The sequence below is a fragment of the Microcebus murinus genome, unplaced genomic scaffold (genome assembly GCF_040939455.1).
Source record: "Microcebus murinus isolate Inina unplaced genomic scaffold, M.murinus_Inina_mat1.0 scaf034_hap2_Mmur4.0, whole genome shotgun sequence".
Lineage (NCBI taxonomy): Eukaryota > Metazoa > Chordata > Mammalia > Primates > Cheirogaleidae > Microcebus > Microcebus murinus.
The window spans coordinates 1-14364 of record NW_027438980.1 but is presented as its reverse complement, the minus strand read 5'-3'; the positions used below and the strand labels follow the sequence as shown (position 1 = coordinate 14364).

General features: G+C 64.0%; 4 non-coding genes across 4 annotated transcripts; all 4 read right to left on the bottom strand.

The window, feature by feature from the left end:
- Positions 1–390: 390 nt before the first annotated feature.
- LOC142868569 (5S ribosomal RNA) lies at positions 391–509 on the bottom strand. The gene has a single exon (XR_012917515.1). It is a non-coding gene; the product is annotated as a 5S ribosomal RNA (ribosomal RNA).
- Positions 510–4040: 3531 nt separating this feature from the next.
- LOC142868558 (5S ribosomal RNA) lies at positions 4041–4159 on the bottom strand. Its single transcript, XR_012917504.1, has one exon. It is a non-coding gene; the product is annotated as a 5S ribosomal RNA (ribosomal RNA).
- Positions 4160–7671: 3512 nt separating this feature from the next.
- Positions 7672–7790, bottom strand: LOC142868547 (5S ribosomal RNA). The gene has a single exon (XR_012917493.1). It is a non-coding gene; the product is annotated as a 5S ribosomal RNA (ribosomal RNA).
- A 3535-nt stretch (positions 7791–11325) lies between these two features.
- LOC142868526 (5S ribosomal RNA) lies at positions 11326–11444 on the bottom strand. The gene has a single exon (XR_012917472.1). It is a non-coding gene; the product is annotated as a 5S ribosomal RNA (ribosomal RNA).
- Between the last annotated feature and the right edge of the window lie 2920 nt (positions 11445–14364).

Below are 14364 nucleotides of genomic sequence, written 5' to 3'. Positions count from 1 at the left end.
ATCAGGTGCCACCACCAAAGATTCCTACGTGTAGCCCATAGAACCCCAAAAGCAACGGGACGAGTTCTGGTCACATACTCCCTCAAAATGACATCCTGGCCTTCTTCTGGAACTCCCTCCCCTCTCAGACTCTCAAGGTTTCCTCCAGCGTGTCGGTTCCCACAGAGCAGACCTTTGGTCTGAGACCTGACAGTCCAGAAGCCACGCATGCTGCCGCGTGACGGCGGTGTCGCGGCTTGGGACAAGAGGAGGCCCCACGGTGCGGGCTGGGGCGCCAGGCACCGCGGCGGGCGCTGAGGGTGGGGGTGACCCCCGCCCGGGGCCGCCGCCTCGCTCCCAGAGAGGGGACAGAACAAGAGGCAAAACAAAAAAAAAAAAAAAAAAAAAAGAAGCCTACGGCACCCGGTATTCCCAGGCGGTCTCCCATCCAAGTACTAACCAGGCCCGACCCTGCTTAGCTTCCGAGACCAGACGAGATCGGGCGCGTTCAGGGTGGTGTGGCCCTAGACGGCGGAGGGCGCCCCTGCCCCGCTCAAGAAGCCGAGCCTCTCTGCGCTTCCCCGCCGCCTCCTCCCGCCCCAGGCCCCGCGCCGGCGCTGACCCGCACCGGGCGGGCCTGTTGAGTTCACCGGCCGGGTCCGGCGGGCTCCGAGGGACGGGGGTGACAGGCGGGGCGGGGCGGGGCGGGCAGGGAGCGGCGGGCCGGGGTGGGGGGCTGTCTCTCTATACACACACACACACACACACACACACACACTCACACTCACTCACTCACACTCACACAAGATGCGCCTCCACGGCTGGACTCGCCAAGGTGGAGACCTTCCAGCCCCCTTCCTCTCCTCGCCTGGCCCACCCCCAGCTCGTGGCCGCCCCCGCCGCCGCCGCCGCCGCCGCCGCCGCCGCCGCCGCCGCCGATTGCGCACGCGCGGGTCGCCCGCCCTTTGACCCCAGGCAGGGGCCGCCCTCCCCGACAACCCCTTTCAGCTGCGCCCCCCACCCTGTGGGTGGGCTGCCGCCTATTCCCCCGGGCCCGGGCTGGGGCACAGCGCATGGGGGAGGGGAGCGAGTGTATGGGGCGTCTCTCTCTCTCTCTTGGGATGTGTCCCATGGGTGGGGTGGCGTGGTTAGTGGGGCGCTGAAGAAATCAGTCCCCTCCATCTCCTACCTCTGGAAAACGCCCAAGCCCTTGGAGAACTGCCGGCAACGCGACCGTGGGGGCCGGGACCCTCCTCTGTGTCCTCCTGTGGCCCAGTCCAAGGGGCCTGGGCCTGGCCGGGGCTGCATTGGACCCCGACCCCCCTGGCGTGTGGACTCGCTAAAAATCGGCGATTAGATATTGGATTCCAGCTTCATTGAGGTCATTTCACTAATGAGTGCACCGGAAAGAGTTTCCTAATCCATCTGTGAGGGTGGCAACTGAAAGAGAATTTTAAAGCTGACAGAATAGGCGAGGAAAGGCATAGGAGATTTCCACACCCAGTAAGGAAGCCTTTCCCGAAATGGAAGAAAGAAACGAGCAAACAGAGACACCGGTAGCCCGCCAGGATCAGAGTCTGCCCCCGAGAGAAAGTACCCTGACCAGGTTCACCCGTGGGTGGGTGGCGAGCTAGCGGCATTCAGAAGAGCGAGGCCCGCAGTCTGTGCAGAAGACACCTGCACTCGGGTGTGTGTGGCGGCACGATTCACAAGCAGCTCCAGATGTTAAGCCAAGGAGAAGCCAGGGAGTTCCCAACGCCCCAGGTGTCCTCAGCCCACGACTGGCTGCTGGGGGAATGCGAAGCCCGGCTCCTTGTCTCAGAGCGGGACAACCAGGAGGTGTGACGTACACCCCGGGGTTCCCAGGAGGATCAGGCTGAAGCTGGGACTTGGCCTCAAAGTGTCCCCTCGCACGGCCACCCCCTTCCCCTTCCTGCTCCTCTACTCCTGGTGCCCCTCCATCCAGGGGCCAGACCTTAAAGAGTCACCCGCAAGAGAATCCTGGTCCCAAAGGAGCCTTCTGGGGGACCCGTGCTGAGAGAGGTTGTGGGCATGGCCCGCTGGGGCTCTGCCCGACCCAGGGCTGAGAGATGCAACCTCCCAGCTCTGGGTCCCTGCAGGGGAAGCGTTGGCAAGCACAGGGCCAGTCCTCCAAAGGCCCAGGTGCAGGGAGCCCAGGCCAAGCAGCCTGTGGAAGAAGCCACCCCGGGAACACGACTGCAGGCCACGGCCCTTCCCACCTCCTCCTCCTCCTCCTCCTCCTGCTCCTCCACCCCCCCCGACCTCCCACCCCCACCCCCGACATGGCGCAGGGCTCAGAGACACCTCAGACACTTGCTACCCAAAGTGCAAAGGGCATCAGTTGCTCCTCCAAACCCCCCCCCCCGCCCAGCAGACCGCGTTGTCCAGCCAGCCCCCGGGCCTCCCTGGGGTGCCCAGCACAAAAGTGCAGACAACCACCGGACCCTCAATCTCAGTTTTCGGATGTTTTTGCCACTCTAAGGACCCGCAGGCCAGCTGGGCCTTCTGGCAGGACAGAGAGCCCCGGAATCCGACGTGGAGAGCTGGGTGTACGTCCCCACGAGGAGGCGGTCCCCACCTCCGCGGCTCTCCCCTTGCGGGGGGGAAAAGCAGCCACGGGGCCTCAGAGAAGACACCAGGCTGGGCGCCCGCCCCACAGTGGGGGCACGTCCCCCGCAGGCCACTTAGCGACGGCCGCCGGCCGGCGGACGGTTGGGTGGCGCGAGACGCTGCGGCCGCCCTGCTACCGGGTTCCTGGGAGGGCGTCCTGGAACCAGCGTCCACACCAAGCCCTTGGAAGGCCCAGGCGACGGAGGAGCCCCGTCAGGCAGGGGCCGAGGACGGTGACGGCCCGGGCGGGGAGGAGCGTGTCAGGCAGGGGCAGAGGACGGTGACAGGTGACAGGCCGGGCGGGAAGGAGTCAGTCAGGCAGGGGCCGAGGAGGAGACGGGGCTGGGTAAGGGTTAGGGTTAGAGTCAGGGCACAAGTCACAATCGCAAAGACCTGGAAGCGACCCGAGTGCCCATCGACCCACGAGTGCGTAAATGAAATGTGGCGCGTGGACACCACGGAGTGCTATTCAGCTAGGAGGAGCAGCGGTGAGAGGGCACCTCTCGTGGTTCTCCTGGCCAGAGCTGGAACCCGTTCCAGTAAGCCAGGTAGCCCAAGAATGGACACACGAGCACCACGTGCTCGCGCTCACCAGCAAATGGGTACGAACCGACGGACACCCAAGTGGACACAGAGGAATCACCTTCATCGGGTGGGTGTCGGGCGGGTGGGGGGAGGGGATGGGCATACACCTCCATTAGGAATGGGGTGGGTGCGCACCGACTGGGGGATGGGCGCACTTGAGGCTCTGACCCGAGGGGGGAGGCTGGGAGAGGGCAACGTACCCGACCTTAACATTGGTACCCCCACAATACGCTGGAACAACATCAGAGGTTAATGAATAAGAACACAGGGGGGAGGGGGGCACGGGCAACACATGTCACCTTAATACTTGGACTCCCATCATCTGCTTGAAAAGAGAGAGAAAAGAAAATGCAATCATAGAGATAAGGGACACTTTTTAAACATAATGAATCCGAAGAGAAAAGTAAAAGGAGGCCTGTGGAGCAGGTCTGGGTGTGACTCCGGATCCCCCAACATCAGGTGCCACCACCAAAGATTCCTACGTGTAGCCCATAGAACCCCAAAAGCAACGGGACGAGTTCTGGTCACATACTCCCTCAAAATGACATCCTGGCCTTCTTCTGGAACTCCCTCCCCTCTCAGACTCTCAAGGTTTCCTCCAGCGTGTCGGTTCCCACAGAGCAGACCTTTGGTCTGAGACCTGACAGTCCAGAAGCCACGCATGCTGCCGCGTGACGGCGGTGTCGCGGCTTGGGACAAGAGGAGGCCCCACGGTGCGGGCTGGGGCGCCAGGCACCGCGGCGGGCGCTGAGGGTGGGGGTGACCCCCGCCCGGGGCCGCCGCCTCGCTCCCAGAGAGGGGACAGAACAAGAGGCAAAACAAAAAAAAAAAAAAAAAAAAAAAGAAGCCTACGGCACCCGGTATTCCCAGGCGGTCTCCCATCCAAGTACTAACCAGGCCCGACCCTGCTTAGCTTCCGAGACCAGACGAGATCGGGCGCGTTCAGGGTGGTGTGGCCCTAGACGGCGGAGGGCGCCCCTGCCCCGCTCAAGAAGCCGAGCCTCTCTGCGCTTCCCCGCCGCCTCCTCCCGCCCCAGGCCCCGCGCCGGCGCTGACCCGCACCGGGCGGGCCTGTTGAGTTCACCGGCCGGGTCCGGCGGGCTCCGAGGGACGGGGGTGACAGGCGGGGCGGGGCGGGGCGGGCAGGGAGCGGCGGGCCGGGGTGGGGGGCTGTCTCTCTATACACACACACACACACACACACACACACACTCACACTCACTCACTCACACTCACACAAGATGCGCCTCCACGGCTGGACTCGCCAAGGTGGAGACCTTCCAGCCCCCTTCCTCTCCTCGCCTGGCCCACCCCCAGCTCGTGGCCGCCACCGCCGCCGCCGCCGCCGCCGATTGCGCACGCGCGGGTCGCCCGCCCTTTGACCCCAGGCAGGGGCCGCCCTCCCCGACAACCCCTTTCAGCTGCGCCCCCCACCCTGTGGGTGGGCTGCCGCCTATTCCCCCGGGCCCGGGCTGGGGCACAGCGCATGGGGGAGGGGAGCGAGTGTATGGGGCGTCTCTCTCTCTCTCTTGGGATGTGTCCCATGGGTGGGGTGGCGTGGTTAGTGGGGCGCTGAAGAAATCAGTCCCCTCCATCTCCTACCTCTGGAAAACGCCCAAGCCCTTGGAGAACTGCCGGCAACGCGACCGTGGGGGCCGGGACCCTCCTCTGTGTCCTCCTGTGGCCCAGTCCAAGGGGCCTGGGCCTGGCCGGGGCTGCATTGGACCCCGACCCCCCTGGCGTGTGGACTCGCTAAAAATCGGCGATTAGATATTGGATTCCAGCTTCATTGAGGTCATTTCACTAATGAGTGCACCGGAAAGAGTTTCCTAATCCATCTGTGAGGGTGGCAACTGAAAGAGAATTTTAAAGCTGACAGAATAGGCGAGGAAAGGCATAGGAGATTTCCACACCCAGTAAGGAAGCCTTTCCCGAAATGGAAGAAAGAAACGAGCAAACAGAGACACCGGTAGCCCGCCAGGATCAGAGTCTGCCCCCGAGAGAAAGTACCCTGACCAGGTTCACCCGTGGGTGGGTGGCGAGCTAGCGGCATTCAGAAGAGCGAGGCCCGCAGTCTGTGCAGAAGACACCTGCACTCGGGTGTGTGTGGCGGCACGATTCACAAGCAGCTCCAGATGTTAAGCCAAGGAGAAGCCAGGGAGTTCCCAACGCCCCAGGTGTCCTCAGCCCACGACTGGCTGCTGGGGGAATGCGAAGCCCGGCTCCTTGTCTCAGAGCGGGACAACCAGGAGGTGTGACGTACACCCCGGGGTTCCCAGGAGGATCAGGCTGAAGCTGGGACTTGGCCTCAAAGTGTCCCCTCGCACGGCCACCCCCTTCCCCTTCCTGCTCCTCTACTCCTGGTACCCCTCCATCCAGGGGCCAGACCTTAAAGAGTCACCCGCAAGAGAATCCTGGTCCCAAAGGAGCCTTCTGGGGGACCCGTGCTGAGAGAGGTTGTGGGCATGGCCCGCTGGGGCTCTGCCCGACCCAGGGCTGAGAGATGCAACCTCCCAGCTCTGGGTCCCTGCAGGGGAAGCGTTGGCAAGCACAGGGCCAGTCCTCCAAAGGCCCAGGTGCAGGGAGCCCAGGCCAAGCAGCCTGTGGAAGAAGCCACCCCGGGAACACGACTGCAGGCCACGGCCCTTCCCACCTCCTCCTCCTCCTCCTCCTCCTGCTCCTCCACCCCCCCCACGACCTCCCACCCCCACCCCCGACATGGCGCAGGGCTCAGAGACACCTCAGACACTTGCTACCCAAAGTGCAAAGGGCATCAGTTGCTCCTCCAAACCCCCCCCCCCCGCCCAGCAGACCGCGTTGTCCAGCCAGCCCCCGGGCCTCCCTGGGGTGCCCAGCACAAAAGTGCAGACAACCACCGGACCCTCAATCTCAGTTTTCGGATGTTTTTGCCACTCTAAGGACCCGCAGGCCAGCTGGGCCTTCTGGCAGGACAGAGAGCCCCGGAATCCGACGTGGAGAGCTGGGTGTACGTCCCCACGAGGAGGCGGTCCCCACCTCCGCGGCTCTCCCCTTGCGGGGGGGAAAAGCAGCCACGGGGCCTCAGAGAAGACACCAGGCTGGGCGCCCGCCCCACAGTGGGGGCACGTCCCCCGCAGGCCACTTAGCGACGGCCGCCGGCCGGCGGACGGTTGGGTGGCGCGAGACGCTGCGGCCGCCCTGCTACCGGGTTCCTGGGAGGGCGTCCTGGAACCAGCGTCCACACCAAGCCCTTGGAAGGCCCAGGCGACGGAGGAGCCCCGTCAGGCAGGGGCCGAGGACGGTGACGGCCCGGGCGGGGAGGAGCGTGTCAGGCAGGGGCAGAGGACGGTGACAGGTGACAGGCCGGGCGGGAAGGAGTCAGTCAGGCAGGGGCCGAGGAGGAGACGGGGCTGGGTAAGGGTTAGGGTTAGAGTCAGGGCACAAGTCACAATCGCAAAGACCTGGAAGCGACCCGAGTGCCCATCGACCCACGAGTGCGTAAATGAAATGTGGCGCGTGGACACCACGGAGTGCTATTCAGCTAGGAGGAGCAGCGGTGAGAGGGCACCTCTCGTGGTTCTCCTGGCCAGAGCTGGAACCCGTTCCAGTAAGCCAGGTAGCCCAAGAATGGACACACGAGCACCACGTGCTCGCGCTCACCAGCAAATGGGTACGAACCGACGGACACCCAAGTGGACACAGAGGAATCACCTTCATCGGGTGGGTGTCGGGCGGGTGGGGGGAGGGGATGGGCATACACCTCCATTAGGAATGGGGTGGGTGCGCACCGACTGGGGGATGGGCGCACTTGAGGCTCTGACCCGAGGGGGGAGGCTGGGAGAGGGCAACGTACCCGACCTTAACATTGGTACCCCCACAATACGCTGGAACAACATCAGAGGTTAATGAATAAGAACACAGGGGGGAGGGGGGCACGGGCAACACATGTCACCTTAATACTTGGACTCCCATCATCTGCTTGAAAAGAGAGAGAAAAGAAAATGCAATCATAGAGATAAGGGACACTTTTTAAACATAATGAATCCGAAGAGAAAAGTAAAAGGAGGCCTGTGGAGCAGGTCTGGGTGTGACTCCGGATCCCCCAACATCAGGTGCCACCACCAAAGATTCCTACGTGTAGCCCATAGAACCCCAAAAGCAACGGGACGAGTTCTGGTCACATACTCCCTCAAAATGACATCCTGGCCTTCTTCTGGAACTCCCTCCCCTCTCAGACTCTCAAGGTTTCCTCCAGCGTGTCGGTTCCCACAGAGCAGACCTTTGGTCTGAGACCTGACAGTCCAGAAGCCACGCATGCTGCCGCGTGACGGCGGTGTCGCGGCTTGGGACAAGAGGAGGCCCCACGGTGCGGGCTGGGGCGCCAGGCACCGCGGCGGGCGCTGAGGGTGGGGGTGACCCCCGCCCGGGGCCGCCGCCTCGCTCCCAGAGAGGGGACAGAACAAGAGGCAAAACAAAAAAAAAAAAAAAAAAAAAAGAAGCCTACGGCACCCGGTATTCCCAGGCGGTCTCCCATCCAAGTACTAACCAGGCCCGACCCTGCTTAGCTTCCGAGACCAGACGAGATCGGGCGCGTTCAGGGTGGTGTGGCCCTAGACGGCGGAGGGCGCCCCTGCCCCGCTCAAGAAGCCGAGCCTCTCTGCGCTTCCCCGCCGCCTCCTCCCGCCCCAGGCCCCGCGCCGGCGCTGACCCGCACCGGGCGGGCCTGTTGAGTTCACCGGCCGGGTCCGGCGGGCTCCGAGGGACGGGGGTGACAGGCGGGGCGGGGCGGGGCGGGCAGGGAGCGGCGGGCCGGGGTGGGGGGCTGTCTCTCTATACACACACACACACACACACACACACACACTCACACTCACTCACTCACACTCACACAAGATGCGCCTCCACGGCTGGACTCGCCAAGGTGGAGACCTTCCAGCCCCCTTCCTCTCCTCGCCTGGCCCACCCCCAGCTCGTGGCCGCCCCCGCCGCCGCCGCCGCCGCCGCCGCCGCCGCCGCCGCCGCCGATTGCGCACGCGCGGGTCGCCCGCCCTTTGACCCCAGGCAGGGGCCGCCCTCCCCGACAACCCCTTTCAGCTGCGCCCCCCACCCTGTGGGTGGGCTGCCGCCTATTCCCCCGGGCCCGGGCTGGGGCACAGCGCATGGGGGAGGGGAGCGAGTGTATGGGGCGTCTCTCTCTCTCTCTTGGGATGTGTCCCATGGGTGGGGTGGCGTGGTTAGTGGGGCGCTGAAGAAATCAGTCCCCTCCATCTCCTACCTCTGGAAAACGCCCAAGCCCTTGGAGAACTGCCGGCAACGCGACCGTGGGGGCCGGGACCCTCCTCTGTGTCCTCCTGTGGCCCAGTCCAAGGGGCCTGGGCCTGGCCGGGGCTGCATTGGACCCCGACCCCCCTGGCGTGTGGACTCGCTAAAAATCGGCGATTAGATATTGGATTCCAGCTTCATTGAGGTCATTTCACTAATGAGTGCACCGGAAAGAGTTTCCTAATCCATCTGTGAGGGTGGCAACTGAAAGAGAATTTTAAAGCTGACAGAATAGGCGAGGAAAGGCATAGGAGATTTCCACACCCAGTAAGGAAGCCTTTCCCGAAATGGAAGAAAGAAACGAGCAAACAGAGACACCGGTAGCCCGCCAGGATCAGAGTCTGCCCCCGAGAGAAAGTACCCTGACCAGGTTCACCCGTGGGTGGGTGGCGAGCTAGCGGCATTCAGAAGAGCGAGGCCCGCAGTCTGTGCAGAAGACACCTGCACTCGGGTGTGTGTGGCGGCACGATTCACAAGCAGCTCCAGATGTTAAGCCAAGGAGAAGCCAGGGAGTTCCCAACGCCCCAGGTGTCCTCAGCCCACGACTGGCTGCTGGGGGAATGCGAAGCCCGGCTCCTTGTCTCAGAGCGGGACAACCAGGAGGTGTGACGTACACCCCGGGGTTCCCAGGAGGATCAGGCTGAAGCTGGGACTTGGCCTCAAAGTGTCCCCTCGCACGGCCACCCCCTTCCCCTTCCTGCTCCTCTACTCCTGGTGCCCCTCCATCCAGGGGCCAGACCTTAAAGAGTCACCCGCAAGAGAATCCTGGTCCCAAAGGAGCCTTCTGGGGGACCCGTGCTGAGAGAGGTTGTGGGCATGGCCCGCTGGGGCTCTGCCCGACCCAGGGCTGAGAGATGCAACCTCCCAGCTCTGGGTCCCTGCAGGGGAAGCGTTGGCAAGCACAGGGCCAGTCCTCCAAAGGCCCAGGTGCAGGGAGCCCAGGCCAAGCAGCCTGTGGAAGAAGCCACCCCGGGAACACGACTGCAGGCCACGGCCCTTCCCACCTCCTCCTCCTCCTCCTCCTCCTGCTCCTCCACCCCCCCCCCGACCTCCCACCCCCACCCCCGACATGGCGCAGGGCTCAGAGACACCTCAGACACTTGCTACCCAAAGTGCAAAGGGCATCAGTTGCTCCTCCAAACCCCCCCCCCCCCCGCCCAGCAGACCGCGTTGTCCAGCCAGCCCCCGGGCCTCCCTGGGGTGCCCAGCACAAAAGTGCAGACAACCACCGGACCCTCAATCTCAGTTTTCGGATGTTTTTGCCACTCTAAGGACCCGCAGGCCAGCTGGGCCTTCTGGCAGGACAGAGAGCCCCGGAATCCGACGTGGAGAGCTGGGTGTACGTCCCCACGAGGAGGCGGTCCCCACCTCCGCGGCTCTCCCCTTGCGGGGGGGAAAAGCAGCCACGGGGCCTCAGAGAAGACACCAGGCTGGGCGCCCGCCCCACAGTGGGGGCACGTCCCCCGCAGGCCACTTAGCGACGGCCGCCGGCCGGCGGACGGTTGGGTGGCGCGAGACGCTGCGGCCGCCCTGCTACCGGGTTCCTGGGAGGGCGTCCTGGAACCAGCGTCCACACCAAGCCCTTGGAAGGCCCAGGCGACGGAGGAGCCCCGTCAGGCAGGGGCCGAGGACGGTGACGGCCCGGGCGGGGAGGAGCGTGTCAGGCAGGGGCAGAGGACGGTGACAGGTGACAGGCCGGGCGGGAAGGAGTCAGTCAGGCAGGGGCCGAGGAGGAGACGGGGCTGGGTAAGGGTTAGGGTTAGAGTCAGGGCACAAGTCACAATCGCAAAGACCTGGAAGCGACCCGAGTGCCCATCGACCCACGAGTGCGTAAATGAAATGTGGCGCGTGGACACCACGGAGTGCTATTCAGCTAGGAGGAGCAGCGGTGAGAGGGCACCTCTCGTGGTTCTCCTGGCCAGAGCTGGAACCCGTTCCAGTAAGCCAGGTAGCCCAAGAATGGACACACGAGCACCACGTGCTCGCGCTCACCAGCAAATGGGTACGAACCGACGGACACCCAAGTGGACACAGAGGAATCACCTTCATCGGGTGGGTGTCGGGCGGGTGGGGGGAGGGGATGGGCATACACCTCCATTAGGAATGGGGTGGGTGCGCACCGACTGGGGGATGGGCGCACTTGAGGCTCTGACCCGAGGGGGGAGGCTGGGAGAGGGCAACGTACCCGACCTTAACATTGGTACCCCCACAATACGCTGGAACAACATCAGAGGTTAATGAATAAGAACACAGGGGGGAGGGGGGCACGGGCAACACATGTCACCTTAATACTTGGACTCCCATCATCTGCTTGAAAAGAGAGAGAAAAGAAAATGCAATCATAGAGATAAGGGACACTTTTTAAACATAATGAATCCGAAGAGAAAAGTAAAAGGAGGCCTGTGGAGCAGGTCTGGGTGTGACTCCGGATCCCCCAACATCAGGTGCCACCACCAAAGATTCCTACGTGTAGCCCATAGAACCCCAAAAGCAACGGGACGAGTTCTGGTCACATACTCCCTCAAAATGACATCCTGGCCTTCTTCTGGAACTCCCTCCCCTCTCAGACTCTCAAGGTTTCCTCCAGCGTGTCGGTTCCCACAGAGCAGACCTTTGGTCTGAGACCTGACAGTCCAGAAGCCACGCATGCTGCCGCGTGACGGCGGTGTCGCGGCTTGGGACAAGAGGAGGCCCCACGGTGCGGGCTGGGGCGCCAGGCACCGCGGCGGGCGCTGAGGGTGGGGGTGACCCCCGCCCGGGGCCGCCGCCTCGCTCCCAGAGAGGGGACAGAACAAGAGGCAAAACAAAAAAAAAAAAAAAAAAAAAAGAAGCCTACGGCACCCGGTATTCCCAGGCGGTCTCCCATCCAAGTACTAACCAGGCCCGACCCTGCTTAGCTTCCGAGACCAGACGAGATCGGGCGCGTTCAGGGTGGTGTGGCCCTAGACGGCGGAGGGCGCCCCTGCCCCGCTCAAGAAGCCGAGCCTCTCTGCGCTTCCCCGCCGCCTCCTCCCGCCCCAGGCCCCGCGCCGGCGCTGACCCGCACCGGGCGGGCCTGTTGAGTTCACCGGCCGGGTCCGGCGGGCTCCGAGGGACGGGGGTGACAGGCGGGGCGGGGCGGGGCGGGCAGGGAGCGGCGGGCCGGGGTGGGGGGCTGTCTCTCTATACACACACACACACACACACACACACACACTCACACTCACTCACTCACACTCACACAAGATGCGCCTCCACGGCTGGACTCGCCAAGGTGGAGACCTTCCAGCCCCCTTCCTCTCCTCGCCTGGCCCACCCCCAGCTCGTGGCCGCCACCGCCGCCGCCGCCGCCGCCGATTGCGCACGCGCGGGTCGCCCGCCCTTTGACCCCAGGCAGGGGCCGCCCTCCCCGACAACCCCTTTCAGCTGCGCCCCCCACCCTGTGGGTGGGCTGCCGCCTATTCCCCCGGGCCCGGGCTGGGGCACAGCGCATGGGGGAGGGGAGCGAGTGTATGGGGCGTCTCTCTCTCTCTCTTGGGATGTGTCCCATGGGTGGGGTGGCGTGGTTAGTGGGGCGCTGAAGAAATCAGTCCCCTCCATCTCCTACCTCTGGAAAACGCCCAAGCCCTTGGAGAACTGCCGGCAACGCGACCGTGGGGGCCGGGACCCTCCTCTGTGTCCTCCTGTGGCCCAGTCCAAGGGGCCTGGGCCTGGCCGGGGCTGCATTGGACCCCGACCCCCCTGGCGTGTGGACTCGCTAAAAATCGGCGATTAGATATTGGATTCCAGCTTCATTGAGGTCATTTCACTAATGAGTGCACCGGAAAGAGTTTCCTAATCCATCTGTGAGGGTGGCAACTGAAAGAGAATTTTAAAGCTGACAGAATAGGCGAGGAAAGGCATAGGAGATTTCCACACCCAGTAAGGAAGCCTTTCCCGAAATGGAAGAAAGAAACGAGCAAACAGAGACACCGGTAGCCCGCCAGGATCAGAGTCTGCCCCCGAGAGAAAGTACCCTGACCAGGTTCACCCGTGGGTGGGTGGCGAGCTAGCGGCATTCAGAAGAGCGAGGCCCGCAGTCTGTGCAGAAGACACCTGCACTCGGGTGTGTGTGGCGGCACGATTCACAAGCAGCTCCAGATGTTAAGCCAAGGAGAAGCCAGGGAGTTCCCAACGCCCCAGGTGTCCTCAGCCCACGACTGGCTGCTGGGGGAATGCGAAGCCCGGCTCCTTGTCTCAGAGCGGGACAACCAGGAGGTGTGACGTACACCCCGGGGTTCCCAGGAGGATCAGGCTGAAGCTGGGACTTGGCCTCAAAGTGTCCCCTCGCACGGCCACCCCCTTCCCCTTCCTGCTCCTCTACTCCTGGTGCCCCTCCATCCAGGGGCCAGACCTTAAAGAGTCACCCGCAAGAGAATCCTGGTCCCAAAGGAGCCTTCTGGGGGACCCGTGCTGAGAGAGGTTGTGGGCATGGCCCGCTGGGGCTCTGCCCGACCCAGGGCTGAGAGATGCAACCTCCCAGCTCTGGGTCCCTGCAGGGGAAGCGTTGGCAAGCACAGGGCCAGTCCTCCAAAGGCCCAGGTGCAGGGAGCCCAGGCCAAGCAGCCTGTGGAAGAAGCCACCCCGGGAACACGACTGCAGGCCACGGCCCTTCCCACCTCCTCCTCCTCCTCCTCCTCCTGCTCCTCCACCCCCCCCACGACCTCCCACCCCCACCCCCGACATGGCGCAGGGCTCAGAGACACCTCAGACACTTGCTACCCAAAGTGCAAAGGGCATCAGTTGCTCCTCCAAACCCCCCCCCCCCGCCCAGCAGACCGCGTTGTCCAGCCAGCCCCCGGGCCTCCCTGGGGTGCCCAGCACAAAAGTGCAGACAACCACCGGACCCTCAATCTCAGTTTTCGGATGTTTTTGCCACTCTAAGGACCCGCAGGCCAGCTGGGCCTTCTGGCAGGACAGAGAGCCCCGGAATCCGACGTGGAGAGCTGGGTGTACGTCCCCACGAGGAGGCGGTCCCCACCTCCGCGGCTCTCCCCTTGCGGGGGGGAAAAGCAGCCACGGGGCCTCAGAGAAGACACCAGGCTGGGCGCCCGCCCCACAGTGGGGGCACGTCCCCCGCAGGCCACTTAGCGACGGCCGCCGGCCGGCGGACGGTTGGGTGGCGCGAGACGCTGCGGCCGCCCTGCTACCGGGTTCCTGGGAGGGCGTCCTGGAACCAGCGTCCACACCAAGCCCTTGGAAGGCCCAGGCGACGGAGGAGCCCCGTCAGGCAGGGGCCGAGGACGGTGACGGCCCGGGCGGGGAGGAGCGTGTCAGGCAGGGGCAGAGGACGGTGACAGGTGACAGGCCGGGCGGGAAGGAGTCAGTCAGGCAGGGGCCGAGGAGGAGACGGGGCTGGGTAAGGGTTAGGGTTAGAGTCAGGGCACAAGTCACAATCGCAAAGACCTGGAAGCGACCCGAGTGCCCATCGACCCACGAGTGCGTAAATGAAATGTGGCGCGTGGACACCACGGAGTGCTATTCAGCTAGGAGGAGCAGCGGTGAGAGGGCACCTCTCGTGGTTCTCCTGGCCAGAGCTGGAACCCGTTCCAGTAAGCCAGGTAGCCCAAGAATGGACACACGAGCACCACGTGCTCGCGCTCACCAGCAAATGGGTACGAACCGACGGACACCCAAGTGGACACAGAGGAATCACCTTCATCGGGTGGGTGTCGGGCGGGTGGGGGGAGGGGATGGGCATACACCTCCATTAGGAATGGGGTGGGTGCGCACCGACTGGGGGATGGGCGCACTTGAGGCTCTGACCCGAGGGGGGAGGCTGGGAGAGGGCAACGTACCCGACCTTAACATTGGTACCCCCACAATACGCTGGAACAACATCAGAGGTTA